This window comes from Rhinolophus hipposideros (genome assembly GCF_964194185.1).
Source record: "Rhinolophus hipposideros genome assembly, chromosome: X".
In the NCBI taxonomy this organism is placed as follows: domain Eukaryota; kingdom Metazoa; phylum Chordata; class Mammalia; order Chiroptera; family Rhinolophidae; genus Rhinolophus; species Rhinolophus hipposideros.
In genome coordinates, this window is record NC_138046.1 from 91,630,260 (window position 1) to 91,647,080 (window position 16,821).

At 36.9% G+C, this 16,821-nt stretch overlaps 1 protein-coding gene across 1 annotated transcript in view; it reads left to right on the forward strand.

Moving 5' to 3' along the window:
* Positions 1-16,821, forward strand: part of EFHC2 (EF-hand domain containing 2) — a gene marked incomplete at its 5' end in the record, with an annotated part of 271,873 nt that overhangs the window by 201,726 nt on the left and 53,326 nt on the right.

The following is a 16,821-nucleotide window of genomic DNA, read 5'->3' on the forward strand; positions in this document are numbered from 1 at the left end:
CATTGGCTTTCTTTTAGCTCTTGATTTCTATTTTTATTACATTTAATTATGGAACATGGATTGCATGATACTGATTCCTGGATATTTATTCAGACTTCCTTTATAATTCTGGGAGGAAACTCTTCTGAAATGTATTTTGAAGTTTAACTGGGTAGGCGAATAATTCTAGATTTACAGTTATTTTCCCTTGAACTGGTGAAGATAATGTGTTGTCTTCTGCCCTCCATTGTGGTTGTTAGTAAGTCTTTTGTTAATATAATTGTTCCTGTGTATTTGTTTGTCTTTTTTCCTCTGGTTGCCTTTTTCTTTGTTTTGGGGGTTCTGCAGTTTATTGCACTGTATCTTGCTTGGTATTATATGTACTTCTTCAATTTGCGAATTATTCTGAGCTATTATCTCTTCAGGTACCTTCTGTTATCTATTCTGTTTTCCGTTTCAAACTGTGAATTTTTTCTTCTTGTCAAATTTCTCCCTCTTCTCCCTGTTTTTTAACCTTTCATTAATTATTTTCATTCTGTACTACATTCTTGGAATTTTCCTTAAATCCATAATCCTGTTTATTGATTGAATGACTATACCTTCCAATTCCTTAAGTACTATTTAGTTTCGTTTGTTTTTAAATATTTCCGTTCCGTTCTTTTCTTTTTTTTTTTTTTGATTAATTCTGTTGTCTTTGTTTTCTTTTTTTTTCATTCTTTTTCTAAATTTATTGGGGTAACAATTGTTAGTGAAATTACATAGATTTCAGGTGTACAATTCTGTATTACATCATCTATAAATACCATTGTATGTTCACCACCCAGAGTCAGTTCTCCTTCCATCACCATATAGTTGATCACCCTTACCCTCATCTTCCTCTCCCCATCCCCTTATTTTCCATGGCATCTTGTTCTTCTCTTATGCTTTCTCTCTAATAATTTTAAACATAATAATTTCATAATCTATTACTGATTTTTGTTCTATTGTCCCCAGTTCATGGCATATTAATCATTTTGTTATATCTGCTGACTCTCACTCATAATATGGATTATTTTATGTTTTCTAAGCTCATCTTAAACTGGATTTTCTTCCCCATTGAAGTGTTCACTTTGCTTCTTAGGTATGCCTTTCAGACTGGTTTTTTTGTTTGTTTTGTTTTGTTTAAATCCTTTTATTGTGAATTAATTTTAGATTTACAGAAAAGTTTCCAAAATAGTACAGAGATTTTCCATATACTCCTCGTCCAGCTTCTCCTGATGTTAGCATCTTACTACAATGCAATTATCAAAACCAAGAAATGAACACTGGGACAATGCTATAAACACCTGATTTGAATTTCACCAGTTTTCCACTAATGTTTTTTTTCTGTCCCAGGATTTTATCCAGGATTCCACATGGCACATTTAGTTGTTTCTTCTTAGTCTTCTCTGATCTGTAACAGTTCTTCAGTCTTCCTATGTCTTTTTTTATGACCTTAATAATTTTGAAGAGTATTGATTAGTTATTTTGTAGAATATCCCTCAATTTGGACTTATTTACTGTTTTCTCCTGTTTGGCTTTAGATGATACATGTTTGGCAAGAATACTGCAGAAATGATGTGTCCTTCTTAGTGCATCATATCAAAAGGGTTTATGATGTCAGTATGTCTTAGTGCTAGTAATAGTGACCTAGGTCACTTGATTAAGATGGTGTCTGTCAGATTTTTCCATTGTAGAGTTCCTTTTGTAGTGAATAAATACCTTGAGAGAGTTAATTTGAGAGTATGCTTTTTTCAAACTTTTGTCCACTAATTTTGGTATCCAACTGTAGAACTTTCAGAAGGTTTTGGTTTTGCGTCTCCAAGCTGGCGTATAAACTGGACCTAATTCATCTTACTTTTGATGTTAATTTATTGCCTTGGAGCTTTCTACACTAAGTGGTTAAAATAAATTTGTACTCCAAATTCTTTTCAGGCAGAATATTGGCTTTGAGTTCTCTCAGATAACTTATTATTTTTGTACTCAGAGACTCAGCAGAGAAAAGATCCATTGTCATCTCTCTTGGCCAATGGGTAGAGTTTATTAATCCTTTCACTTCAATTGCAGCCTTTTACAGTTCTAGCTTTGTGCACAGGTTTCATGTGTTAGAGTTCCAAATCACTACCCTCCTTGGCCAGAGGCCTCGTGTCTTGTGCCTGAGTGAGCATTAAAGTCCAAGCTCTTACCTGTTAATAGTGTTTGATTCCTATCTCCCCCCAAGTGCCATCCTATTAACTTGTATACCTTCCTCTCTGGCTGTCAGCTTCCTCTTTGCCTTGGGACCTGGGACATTTTCTCTCCTTTTTTAACAAGCTCATCCATGAGTTTAAATTGCTGCCTCATCTACTATTTTGCCATATACAATCTCTCTCCCATGCTATACGAGCTCTCTAAAATTACACTGGAGAAAATACTATCTACACATATTATTATTAGGGAATGTCACATTATTATTAATACCTATGTTGAAGTGGATTTGGCTTTCTTATAGGCCTAGTTAAAATCAGCTCCACTATTTCAAAATCTTAATAACTCTCAGACTTTTCTCTTTCTATTTTTGAAGCATATCCATTCTTATAGCCTTGAGTTTTATGAGATGCTAGAAAAAATTCTTGGCATTTTAGAATAAATAAACCATATAATGTCGTGCCAAAACAGATAGACTATTTCTTATGTTTCTAAAGAGTGGAAAAAGGACCAACTCTTTTTCTGAGGTTTTATATATACATATATATTTATACTGTGTTTCTTTTATTTCTTTTTCCATGATTATATTCTTGTGGGAGTGGGTAAATCATTAACAGTGAAACTACTATTTCATCCAAAATACAATGTTCTAATGGTCTCTTTTCTAAATGAAGTTTCTATGAATAAAATAAGGCAGCCATGTGGTCATCTAGTTGGTAACAGATGACCAGGTTAGTGCCACCCAGGCTTTCTTCTTTAATTAGCATCCAAATTTTGTTTTAAAAAATGAGAATAGTAACTAAATGCTAATTTTCTGTTCCTCAGAGGGAGAATTCTGACATAAAAATTATGATGTAATATGAAAGAATACTATGGAGCAGGAAGGGAATGATACTTAGGCCACAAAAGGCTCTACCTGGCTGTTGTTCATTCAAGTAAATTTTGCAACCCAAAGTACTGTGTATGGAAGGCATGCCTCATATTATAGTGTTTAACCATGTATGTTTATCATTCATTCACTTGATAAACATGCATTAGGTACTTACTCTGTGCCAGTTGCCATGGTAGGTGATGGAGGTTCAGAGATGAATGAGCTGCCTTGGAAAATGTCTGCCTCATCTCTGAACTTCCATCACAACTGTGGGACCTGGCACTGCTGATTCTGGGCTTCTCAATCTGGGTTATTTTCTTCCCACACCATTTTGGAGGGGGTCTCTCCTTTGCTGTCCAGCTTTGTCCTATCCCTGAAAATGTGATTCATGTTATATTTCTTCTCTTAAGATGTTTCTGACTTCCGACCTCACAGAGATCCCTGCCTCTTTGATCTCATTGCATTTATGGCTGGTGCCACTCAGCATATCTTTTTTATTTCCTAATGCATGTTAGTTCAATAAATGAATACATGAACAAAGGCAGTGCCCTTTGTTTACATTTAATTTTCACTCACTTAGTAGTGAGGATTCCATTGCAAAGAGATCCATAGGTTGACTTTGGCTATATTTTAAATATTATTTTAGTTCCAGGTGTAGAAAAAAACCCAAAATGATTAGGCATTTACACCCCTCACAAAATAATAACCCCCAAAAGTCTACTACCCATCTGACACCATACATAGCTATTCCAACACCATTGACTAAATTCCCTATGCTGTACTTTACATCCTATGAATACACACACACACACACACACACACATAATTATAGATGACAGTCAATATTATTTTATATCAGTTTCAGGTGTACAGTGCATTAGTTAGGCATTTACGTAATTTGTGAAGTTATCCCCCCGATAAGTCTAGTACCCATCTGATACCCTACATAGTTTTTACAACATTATTGACTATATTCTCCATACTAGGTTTCACATCCACCTGACTGTTTTGTGACTACCAATTTGTACTTCGTAATCCCTTCACCTTTCTTGCCCATCCTCCAACCCCCTCCCATCTAAGAACCATTAATTTGTTCTCTGTTTCTATGAGTCTCTTTCTGTTTTCTTTGTTCATTAATTCTGTTCTTTAGAATCCACATATAAGTGCAATCATATGGTATTTGTCTTTCTCAGTTTGACTTATTTCACTTACCATAATATCCTCCAGGTCCATTCATGCTGTTGCAAATGGTAAAAATTCATTCTTTTTAACGGCAGAATAATACTCCATTGTATATGTGTACCACAATTTCTTTATCCAATTGCCTATTGATGGACATTTCAGTTGTTTCCATATCTTGGCTATTGTCAGTAGTGCTGCAGTAAACATAGTGGTGTATATATTTTTTTGAATTAGTGTTTTGGATTTCTTTGGATAGATACCCAGGAATGGATTGCTAGGTCATAAGGTAGTTCTATTTTTTTTAATTTTTTGAGAAACCTCCATACTGTTTTCCATAGGGGCTGCACCAATTTGCAATCCCACCAACAGTGCACAAGGTTTACCTTTTCTCTACATTCTCGCCAACACTTGTTGTCTGTTGGTTTATTGATGATAGCCCTTCTGACAAGAGTGAGGTGGTATCTCATTGTGGTTTGTATTTGCATTTCTCTTATGATTTGTGATGTTGAGTATCTTTTCATATGTCTATTGGCCATGTGTATGTCCTCTTTGGAGAAATGTCTATTCAGAGCCTCTGCTCATTTTTTAACAGTTAGATTGTTTTTTGTTTCTTTTTTTTGGAGTTGAGTTGCATGCGTTTTTTTATAAATTTTATCCCCTTATCAGGTGCGTCATTGGTGAATATCTTCTCCCATTCAGTAGGATGTCTTTTTGTTTTGTTGATAGTTATCTTTGCTGTGCAAAAACTTTTATTGTGCTGTAGTCCCATATGTTTATTTTTTCTTTTGTTTCCCTTGCCCGAGGAGATACATCAGTAAAAATATTATTAAAGGTAATATCTGAGAGTTTACTTCCTGTATTTTCTCTAGGAGTTTTATGGTTTTGGGTCTTACATTTCAGTCGAATCCATTTTGAGTGTATTCTTGCATGTGCATAAGAGGGTGGTCTAGTTTCATTTTTTTTTGCAGGTATTTGTCCAGCTTTCCTAGCACCATTTATTAAAAATACTGTTTTTATTTACCCCAATGTTAATTCTTGATTCCTTTGTCATAGATTAAATGACCATATATGCATCGATTTATTTCTGGGCTCTCTATTCTGTTCCATTGATCTCTGTGTCTGTTTTTATGCCAGTACCATGTTGTTTTGATTACTGTGGCCTTGTAGTATAATTTGATACCAGGTAGGCAGGGCGGGGTCTGGGAGTATTACCAGATGTGGCTGGTGGTTTTTAAAGTATTAATGCAGATTCACTTCTTGCATCAGTGCCCAGCCTGTGACCATTTTGCAAAGTGTTCTGAGAACACTGCAGCCAGACATTGCTTACCTTGTGCTCGCCAGCCCCCCAGTGGTACCCAAGAGAGGCTGCAGCATAGGATTTGGGTCGCTGCCTACCCCCAAAAGCTCCCTGGGCTTCCTCGGGCTGTCTGCTGCTCTAAAAGGCTTATGTGCCTTGGGAGGTGGGGCCAGCCACCTTGGTGCCAAGGGTGCCCCTGGCAGTGCAGCTCTAGGTGGGGTTCCAGTGAGCCTCAGGTGTGGGTGGTGGTTTTTACAAAGTTAATGCAGTTTTGGTTATTACACTCGTGTTAGGTCTGTGACCATTTTGCAAAAATGCCGTAGGGAAATTGGCCAGCCATCGCTAGCCTCAGGCACTCAGGTCCCTGTGAGCTGCTCAAGAAAGGCTGTGGAGCGTATTGGGTCACTGTACAACACCAAAATTTTCCCGGTGTGCTGGGGGCATTCCGCTGCTATAAAAGGCTTCTGCAGCTTATGGGGCAGGACTGGGTGCTTACTAGTCAGGAGTGTTCCAGGCGATGCAGTACTAACTGTGTGGGTCGGGGACCCAGGGCATCACTAAGGTGGTGTATATGCGTGGATTTTACTACACCAGTGTGGTCTCAGATTTGGCCCTTTGGTGGGAAGGTTAAACAGAGAAGTGGCCATCCTATATGCTATACGTGAGTCAGGCTTCACACAGGGATAATGGTAGCTGTCCATTTTGAAGATTTTATTGGGGAAAGGGAACAGGACTTTATTAGGTAACAGTGTGTACTTCCAGGACTTTTTTTTTCCAGGTCAAGTTGTTGTCCTTTCAGTCTTAGTTGTGGAGGGCGCAGCTCAGCTCCAGGTCCAGTTGCCGTTGTTAGTTGCAGGGGGCGCAGTCCACCATCTCTTGCGGGACTCGAACCGAACCGGCAACCTTGTGTTTGAGAGGAAGTGCTCCAACTCACTGGGCCATCCGGCAGCTCAGCTAAAGGTGCCGTATTCAGTCTTAGTTGCAGGGGCATATCCTACCATCCCTTGTGGGATTCAAGGAGTCAAACTGGCAGCCTTGTGGTTGAGAGCCCACTGGCCCATGTGGGAATCGAACTGGCAGCCTTCGGCTTTAGGAGCACGGAGCTCCAACCTCCCGAGCCACCAGGCCGACCCGATTTTGGCCTTTCTTAAAGAATAATTTATTCTACCACATACTAATAATAATAGGTAACACTTCTATGCTGCTTATTATGTGACAGGTGCTGTACTAAATACTTGCTATATATTAACTCATTTAATCTTTACCACAGTCCTAGGAAGTTGGTGCTACTATTTTGCCTATGAGGAAGTGGAGGCACAGATAGGTTAAGAAACTACCTAAGATCGTATATTAAGTGTCAGAACTGGGTTTTGTACCAGGCAGTTTAGCAGTTTCATCATGAGTTAAGATTTATAGTAAAACTAGCTAAGGTTGAGCCCTTATTCTGCCTCTCGGATGCTTTAAGTTCTTCATCTGTGAAATGAGAATAATTTAGGAGATTACTGGAGGGATTAAGTGATTTCATATATGCTAAACACTCAGCCAGTAAATGCTCAGTGTCATTAGTTCATTCACATCCCTTCACCACTGGCCATGTTGAACTTACATTTTCTGGGTCTAGAAACCATTTGTGTACCTCTGGCTGGTCCAGCAGCTGTTACTATCAACCTTGAGATATTTGCTCTCATTGAAATCTTCTTACTTGACTCTACCCTTTCTGGATGGCTCTCTTCTGGAATGAGGGCAATTGAAGTAGGATTAAAAAACTTCCTGGGTATATATACCCCTTTAATTTTTCTTCTCATTACTATATGTGGTTTTATACTTAGCTGTATTTTATCTTATTTCAGAAATGGATTTAAGGTGAGTTATTAAGATGCAAAGAATTCTATAACATAACATAGATTGGATATACAAATAACAAAAGTGAGAGAAAAAATAAAAGTAAGAAAGAACCATGGGTCTAGGGTAAAGTAGACACAGAAGAGAGTATTTATAGACTCTGAAGTCATGGGCATTAAGTAGAGGTCATCCACAGGCTGGCTCTTAACTTCCTAGTGGTCAGCACAAAATAGGAGACCATGAGTATGAAGCAACAATAAACCAGTTGCTTAGGAGAAGGAATCTTAATGCAAATCCCAAGAAAGACATTCTCCACTAGCCACTCACAGAGTGGACCCTCTGGTGGCTATGTGGTGTTCTCAAATGTATACACATAGGACAGCCAAGGACATGAGCTCCAGGTGGCTGTTTCTGACAGCATTCCTCAGAACTAAACAATAGCATTCCACCAGACTACTGTTAAGTCAAAACAATTCTGTAAGTACATTGATCATGCGCCATGGCTCAGAAGATGAACTTCCTGAGGTCCAGCTTAACCTGGAGTGCAAAGATGCCTCTTGCTAACCTCTAGAAGGAGGAGAGGAGAGGAGAGTGCAAGAAGGTGGGACCTAGGAGAGCTATCAATCATCTATTGCCGCAATTTTGCTGTATAATAAATGACCCCAAGATCTCAGTATCATGCAAAATAAGCATTTATTTAGCTCATTCATCTGTAGGTTGTCAGGGGTCTGTTGATCTGGGCTAGGCCCTGCTGGGATAGCTCTATTCCATGTCTCTCATTTTCCCTCAGGGAGTACTGGGCTAACCCGGGTATGTCATTCTCATGGAGATGGCAGAAATGCTGTCAGGGAATGAGAAATATGGAAGACCTCTTGAGGCCTAGACTCAGAACTGACACACCTTGGCTTCCACATCATTGTATTGACCAAAGTAAGTCCGGTGGCTTACCCCATTGTCAAGGAGCAGGAAAGCAATTGTGCCCTTTTAGAAGGTGGAAGAAGAAAGTCACATGGTAAAGGGTGCAGATACAGGGAGGGGTGAAGAATTGAGGGCAGTGATACAACATCCCACAGAGGGAATACAAATGACTTTGGGAAAAGCTCACTACCTGCTGAGGCATGGAGTCCCTCTCCCCCTCCCCTGCTCTCGTACCTGCTGCCATCCTGCAGGTCTGCTCAGCCTGCAGGAAGCTTGGGCATGCATTGGCTGTGGCTGCGGCTAGTCACTGTTGCTGCAAATCAGCTCCGGGCAAACTGGACTCTGGGAGTGATCATTGAGAGGCTTGGGAGGGACTGTGCTCTAGCACTTGTTAGAGCTGCTTCCTCCCACTCGGAGTGGAGAACATGGCCTCTGAAGTGTCAGGGAAGTTGGTTTGTGACTCACAATCAGCTTCCCCATTTTCTTTTATTTTAATTGATTCTTGCTCATTTTTCCTTTATTTTTTTATAAGTAGAAATGTCAAACTCTTAATATATGAGCATATTTAGTTTATTTTTTGATTTAGAGCCACTTATGCTTTATAGATGATAACATCAGCATATGGATTTCATGTATGACTTTTGAAACTTCTATATTTAGGCCTGGTATTCTGGGGTAATACACTAGTATTCACTGTATAATTTAAGTACAGAGCTGATTAAAACAAGGAGCCAGGAATTAGTTCTCAGACTCAAAATGATTTCTCATTGACATTGCAAAGTTTAAAATTTCTAACTACTGCCAAAATGTAGTTGGGTCAATTGCCTAAGTTGTGTCTATGACTTCTGATTCAGATAAATGATTTAATCCTCATCCCAGTGCTGCCCTCTCCCAAGCTCAGAATTCTTCGTAGAAGACAAAAACAAATCCAAAAATAGACAACTACAATAAAATGTAAGAAATTTTTCTACTTCATATTCTGATAAGGAAATGAATCATTGTATTCATTGATAGACTTATATTTCTTCCTTTTCTGATTTATTTACTGGCATAGAAGACCCATTGTCTCAATGACAGGCTGTCAATTGAACATAAGCCAAAGAAGCTACCCTGGGGTCTCTATGTGATTAAGTGGTCATAGGGAAGGGCCACTGTAAGGGTTATGCAGATTCTGAGCTTCACAACTCTGGCGACAGCGTGCATGAAGAACCTCTTTTGGAGTCCCTCTATTAGTGGTTGGAGTATTGGGACAAAGCTCCCAGCTTTTACTCTGCCACTTATCCTCTTCTTTCCCTATCAAACCCCCACCCCACATTTGACTTCTTGGACTCCAAATCAAAAACTTGTCTTCTTCTCTCCCTTCCACCTTCCCTCCCTCTTTTCGTATTGACTTGGGCATATTTATTGAGGACGGACATAGTGGGATCCCCCTTTTCCTTAATTGCCCCCTCATACACATACACACATACCCATCTGTGACAGAGCCTGTGGAATTTGGTGAAGCACAGCCACATGCCAGTGCCCAGACTGCACTCTAGACCTCTTTGTAAGGTTGACCAAACAGAGTAAAACTAACTGTGCAGTGTAGGGGGGAATCCATGCAGATTCCAAAAGTGATTTTATTGCATGAAAAGTTGGTTTTTGTTTGTTTGTTTATTTATTTAGTTTTAGAAACTAGTTATGGTTGCAACCAGATATATAATGGTCTCAGCAAGGGCAGGCTATTTTGAGAAGCTAACAGACCAAAATATGGAAAGAGGTGTATTAAAATGTACAAAACACATATTTTCTGAATTAAAAATTAAACAGAAGGCATTCATAAGAGACTGGATGTCACAAACAACTAGGTAATAAACCAGGTAAATGTCTTTAGAAACATCCCCAAACAGAGAAAAATGAGAAAGGGTTTAAAACCATGAGAAAGAAGACAGCAGAAATAGAGGTAGAGAGGGAAGTGGACAAATGGAACTAAAGTAATAATAAAAGCTAATTGTTTTAGAAAAATTCTTTTCAAAGCTAAAAAAAAAATGTATCTGAAAATTGAGAGAACTCAGTCTGTTCCAAGAAAAATATATGAAAAGAGATCACTAGATAGACCTTGGTAAAAATTTAAAGGTTATAGTTAAGGAAACAATCATAAACATCAAAGCAAAACATACACAAAACAAAGCTTAAAAATACCACCACCAGCAGCAGAACCAATGACCTAAAAACCAAAAAGATATGGCCTCAGGTAACACAAGGAGACAATGGATTAGATCTTCAATGCTTTGAGGGTAAACAAATTGGGGACAAGTTGTTTTTTGTACATGGGGATAATGTTTTTAAATCTTCGAGAATATAGTTTCTTTAACATATATATAGTTTCTTTAATAAGTTACTCAAAGCAATACATTATTTTATTAAATTATTCCAGAAAATGAAGAGAAAAATCAGAAATTAAGAACTCAGTGGACACATTATTTATATAAAAATTTGAGAAAAGCTCATGAAATATCTAATAACAGAATTATGGTTTAGCATTTTGGTTTCAGAAGAAAATGTGATAGCACAAACTATATTAGTTAAATGAAAAAAAGCAAACTATAAAATGTTTACAATTATTAAGAGAAAAAGACAATTAAATACCAATGTATCAGAAAGAGACTGCGTAGAAATGGGTGGGGAGTGTGTATGGCTTTTCTTTTTTTTTTCTTGGTTTTATATATTATCCAAATTCTCTATAATTAGAAATGTGTTTCTTTTATAATGGAATAAAGCCAATAAATTTTATATTTTAAAGTGTGTGTTCAGAAAGAATTAAGAATCTGATTATACTTTTTTGGGATGAGTAAGTCTTCAATTACTAAGTTGATTGTAAGCACAAGGAGGGCACAGCTCTGGTCTTGTGTTCAGCCCCATTATATGATCAGTAAATACCTGTGGGTTTATGTGGAGTCACCCTCCATGTAAGGCACACCCTTACCCTCCCTTGTCACAGGGCTCATCATGACCTCTGAAACATCTGGCAACCAGTTAGAAAGTTAAAAACAGAAAGCTGAACAAGTGAGGTTTGCTTGGAGACAAATAATCCCCAAACACAGCATGGGTGTTAACGAAAAGGAAGATGGTAGAAAATGAATAACTTTGCTTGTAAATGAAATTATTAGTCATTCCTTTCTGCTCACATTGCAAGTTAATCGTGATCATCCAGACTTCCATTTGCTGTTCCCAAAAAATCTTGACTTTTTTTAAAAAACAAAAAACACTGTTGTCTTAGCTTGTTTAAATGCACCAAACTGTAGAAGAATTACAGATAAGCGTTTTAAAGGGTTTCTCAAATTGTACCTCTATGAAGAATACTATTAATAACACAGTAATTGCTATGAAATGCATGAGAATATTTCATTTTGTTTAGCTACATTTAAATAGCCCCAAAGTAGAGTGCACCAAGACATACCAGATTTCAAACTAAATACAATAAAATTACCATGTACATTCCACTACATGTCAAAATAGGAAAAGCCATAGAATTTGATGTGAATTGAAGACTAGAGCAGTCACCAAGAGAATCTAGAAGTTGCTTGCATTTATTTGGAATAAGAAAACAGGGTCAATGATTTTCAATGTAGATGTACTCCTCTTCAAGAAAATATATTTTAAAAGATCAATTTACAAAGCAGATGAATTTGGCAGTGATTATTTATACTGTCAAAAGATTTTTAAGGTTCCAAAGGACTTATTTCAGGGTTCAGTATGCTTGTTTGTTATTGAGAACTTGACAGAAATTCGGAGAATTTAAAGCTAAGGTGTTAGGTGCCATTACCAATTAAAAATGACCAAAATGAAGATAGAATATATGTAGTAGAGAGTGAAAGAGGGCATCTCATTTGATATCTAAGAATTACGCATCTGTGCAGCTTCTCAAATATATCCATTATATAAAGGAAGGCACAACTAGAGTTTATTACTTTATCACTTCAGAGTGAATCCTGAATATGACTATTTAAAACAAAGAACTGGAAGATCTAAATAGACTGGTCAACAGTAAGGAAATTGAAATAATTTTCCAAAACCTCACCAAAAGCAAAATCCAGCACCAGATGGCTTCACTAGTGAATTCTACCAAACATTCAAAGATGATTTAATACCTGTCATTCTCAAACTCTTCGAAAAAATTGAAGAAGAGGGAATACCTCCTAACTCATTTTATGAGGCCAACATTACCCTGATATCAAAACCTGGTAAAAATAACACAAAAAAGAAAACTATAGACCAATATCTCTCATGAATACAGATACAAAAATGCTAAACAAAATACTAGCAAATCAAATACAAAAATACATTAAAAAGATCACAGTCAGTGGAGTTCATTCCAGGGACACAAGGACGGTTCAACATGCACAATTCAATCATTGTGATACACCACATAAACAAAATAAAGGATAAAAATCATGATTATATCAATGATGCAGAAAAAGCATTTGACAATATGCAACATCCATTTATGAATAAAACACTTAACAAAATGGGTATAGAGGGAAACTACTTCAACATAATAAAGACCATATACAACAAACCCTCAGCTAATATGATAATAGTGAAAAACTGAAGGCTTTTCCTCTAAAATCAGAGATGTCTCGTCACCACTGTTATTCAACATAGTATTGGAAGTCCTAGTCAGGCAAAATAAATAAAAGGCATCCAAATTGGGAATGAACAAAAATTGTCACTGTTTGCAGATGACATGATGATTCTTTATGCAGAAAACTCTATAAAGACTCCACAGAAAAACTAATAGAAACAGTAAACAAATACAGTAAAACAGCAGGATCCAAAATCAATGTACAAAAATCCATTGTGTTTCTATATAGTAACAATGAAATTTCAGAAAAAGAAATGAAAAAAAAAGCCAAACAATTCCTTTTGTAATTGCAGCAAAAAGAATGAGATGTCTAGGTATAAACAAAGGATGTGAAGGACCTATGCACTGAAAACTATAAGATATTATTTTTAAAAACTGAAGGCACAAAGAAATGGAAAGATATTCTATGTTCATGAATTGGAAGAATCAACATAGTTAAAATGGCCATATTACCCAAAGCAATATACAGATTTAATGCAATCCCCACCAAAATCCAAATGGCATTTTATAAAGAAATAGAACAAAAAAATCATCAGATTTGTATGGAATCACAGAAGACCCCTAATAGACAATGCAATGCTAAAAAAACAGAACAAGGCTGGAGATATCACACTCCCTGACTTCAGTGTGTACTACAAAGCGACAATAATCTAAACAGCATGGTATTGGCAGAAAAAGAGACACACAGGCCAATGGAATAGAATTGACAATCCAGAAATAAACCCACATAGATAAGGGCAGATAATTTTTGACAAAGGAGCCAAAAACATACAGTGGAGAAAAGAAAGCCTCTTTAATAAATGGTGCTGGTAAAATTGGAAAGCCACATGCAAAAGAATGAAACTAGACTGGTAGATCTATCACCATTTACTGAAATTAACTAAAAATGGATCAAAGACCTAAACATAAGACCTGAAGCAATAAACTGCATGGAAGAAAACAAAGGTACTCAACTTATGGACCTTGGGTTCAAAGAGTATTTTATGAATCTGACCTCAAAGGCAAGGGAAGTAAAAGCAAAAATAAATGAGTGAGACTATATCAAACTCAAAAGCTTCTGTACAGCAAAAGAAATCATCAAGAAAACAAAGAGGCAACCAACTGAATGGGAGAAGATATTTGCAAACAACACCTCAGATGAGGGACTGATATCCAAAATATCTAAAGAAGTCAAGAATGAAAAACAAATTCAAGAGCGAAAAACAAACAATCCACTTATAAAATGGGCAGATGACCTGAACAGACACTTCTCCCAAGAAAACATAAATAGCCAACAGATACATGAAAAAATGCCCAACTTCACTAGCTGTTATGGAAATGCAAATTAAAACCATAATGAGATATCACTTCACCCCAGTTAGAATGGCTGTTATCAACAAGAGAAATAACAAGTATTTGAGATGTTGTGGAGAAGAAGGAGTCTTCATACATTGCTGGTAGGAAAGTAAACTGGTACAGCCACTATAGAAAACAGTATGGAGGTTCCTCAAAAAATTAAGAATAGAATTACCATACGACCCATTAATTCCTTTCCTTGGTATCTACCCAACAAATCAGAAAAAAATTATCCATAAAGATATATGTACACCCATGTTCATTGCAGCATTATTCATTGCAGTCAAGACATGGAAACAAACGAAGTGTCCTTCAATAGATGATTGGATAAAGAAGATGTGATATATATGTGTGTGTGTGTGTATGTATATGTGTGTGTATATATGTGTGCGTGTGCATATATATATATATATCATATATATATATATATGCACACACACACACTCACACACACACACAATGGAGTATTACTTGGCCATAAGAAAAGATGCCATTTGTGATAACATGGATGGATCTTGATATTATCACGCTAAGTGAAGTAAGTCAGACAGAAAAAGTCAAGAACTATATAACTTCTCTCATATGTCGTATGTAAAACTGAAAGCAACAAATGAACAAGACAAAGAAACAAAAACTCATAGACACAAACAACAGTTTAGTGGTTACCAGAGAGTAATGATGGAGGGAGGTAGTCGCAGAACATAATAAAGGGGGTCAAAGATTCGGTGATGGAAAGAGAACTGACTGTGGGTGGTGAACGCGCAAGGCAATATATAGAGGGTGTATTATAGAATTATACATTTGAAACCTATATAATTTTACTAACCAATTTAATAAATAAAAAAGAAGGAAACCCCTGACAGATGCTCCTCTATAAATAAATAAAAATAAAATAAAACGAGTGTATTATTTTCCTTTTACATTCTGCAGATAAATTCTATTTTATTTATAAAAAATGTTTTCAAAATAAAGTCTCTTAACAGAGGTAACTTCCAGTTTAATACAACTTGAAACTACAGTAACCCCTGTAACACGGTTGTTAGTTTCCTAAAATATGCCATGTTTTGTGAACCTGTGTTATATGAAACAAAGAACTAGTACCCAAAAAAGGGGGTTAGGGTACATAAATTAAAAATGTACTATTGTATTTTTATAATTAAGAGAAATTATTAAAGCAACTTTCACTAAAAGTATAACATGTTAAGATATATTAAATAATGTTTTCTTCATCATCACCACTAAGCACCATTAACTGAGGGCATTTTCTTTTTGACAAGATGTCCTCATCCTCTGAGCTTAATTCTCCATGAACAAAATGGATTTAAAATTCTAATAAATTTTAAAATTCTGCAGTCAAATCTGATACGAAATCCATGCTCGAATGAAAAATTTCAAATGAGATATCTTTTGCTCTTAAAAGCTCTTATTCTCCATGTTGTTCAGGGATTTCTGTAATTTCGAATGAGATATTATTTGTTCTTAAAAGCTCTTAGTACGCTCCGTGCTGTTTGGGGATTTCTTTAATTCTCAAACCATGTTCTAGGATGCCGTGTTGTATGAAGATTTTTCCCAATTCTCAAACCGTGTTAGAGCGAAACCGTGTTATAGAAATGCCGTGTTATACGGGGTTTGCCTCTCGTGTTATATGGGGGTTGTCTCTCCACTGTGGAAATATGAGAATAATAAAAATTGCTCACAGTTTTTTGAGTGTTCATAGTTCCAGGTACTATGCTAAATGCTTTTCATACCTTGCTAACTTAACCCTCATTTTCTTTTATTCAGCAAACTATTTATTATAGAGTGCTTACTCTTTGCCAGGGGCTATTTAAAGTCTTGGGGATTCGGCAGTGAACAAAATAGACCAATATCCCTGACCTTTGTGGACCTTATGTTCTAGTGGGGGGATAAAGACAGTACACAGAATAAGAAAGTAAATGATATAGTAGGTTGGAGAATGATGAATTCCCCTGAGGAAAAGAAAACAAAGAACCGGTTAGGGAATGACAGACTTGTAGGGGAAGGATTCACACTTTTAAAAAGGATAGTCAGAGAGGTCTTCATGGAGAAGATGACACTTGAGCAAAAGAGAAGATGGCCTACAGGAGGTGAAGGACCAGACTGTAACCATCTTGGGGAAAAGCATTCCAGGTAGAGGGAATAGCAAGTGCAAAGACCCTGAAATTGGAACATGCCTGGCTTGTCTGAGGAAGAGCAAGGAGTGTAGTGTGGTGGATGCAGAGGCAAAGAGAGGTGACGAGGTCTGAGAGATACCAGAAGGGAGGACATACCACGTCAGGTCTGGTAGGCCATTATGAGGCTTTTTATGAGGCCGTCATGAGACTTCAAAAGAGATGGCAAGCCCTCAGAGCGTTTTAAACGGATATGTGACATGATAAAACTCAAATTTTGACAGGACCATCATCCTGGCTCCTGTGGTAAAATAAAATTCTATGAGACAAGTGATCTTGTCCAGTTTCACAGATGAGGAACACAGGCTCAAAGAAGTTAAGTAATTTACCAGAGTTCCCATTTATTAGTGAATTAGTGGGACTGGAATTTTAATCCAGG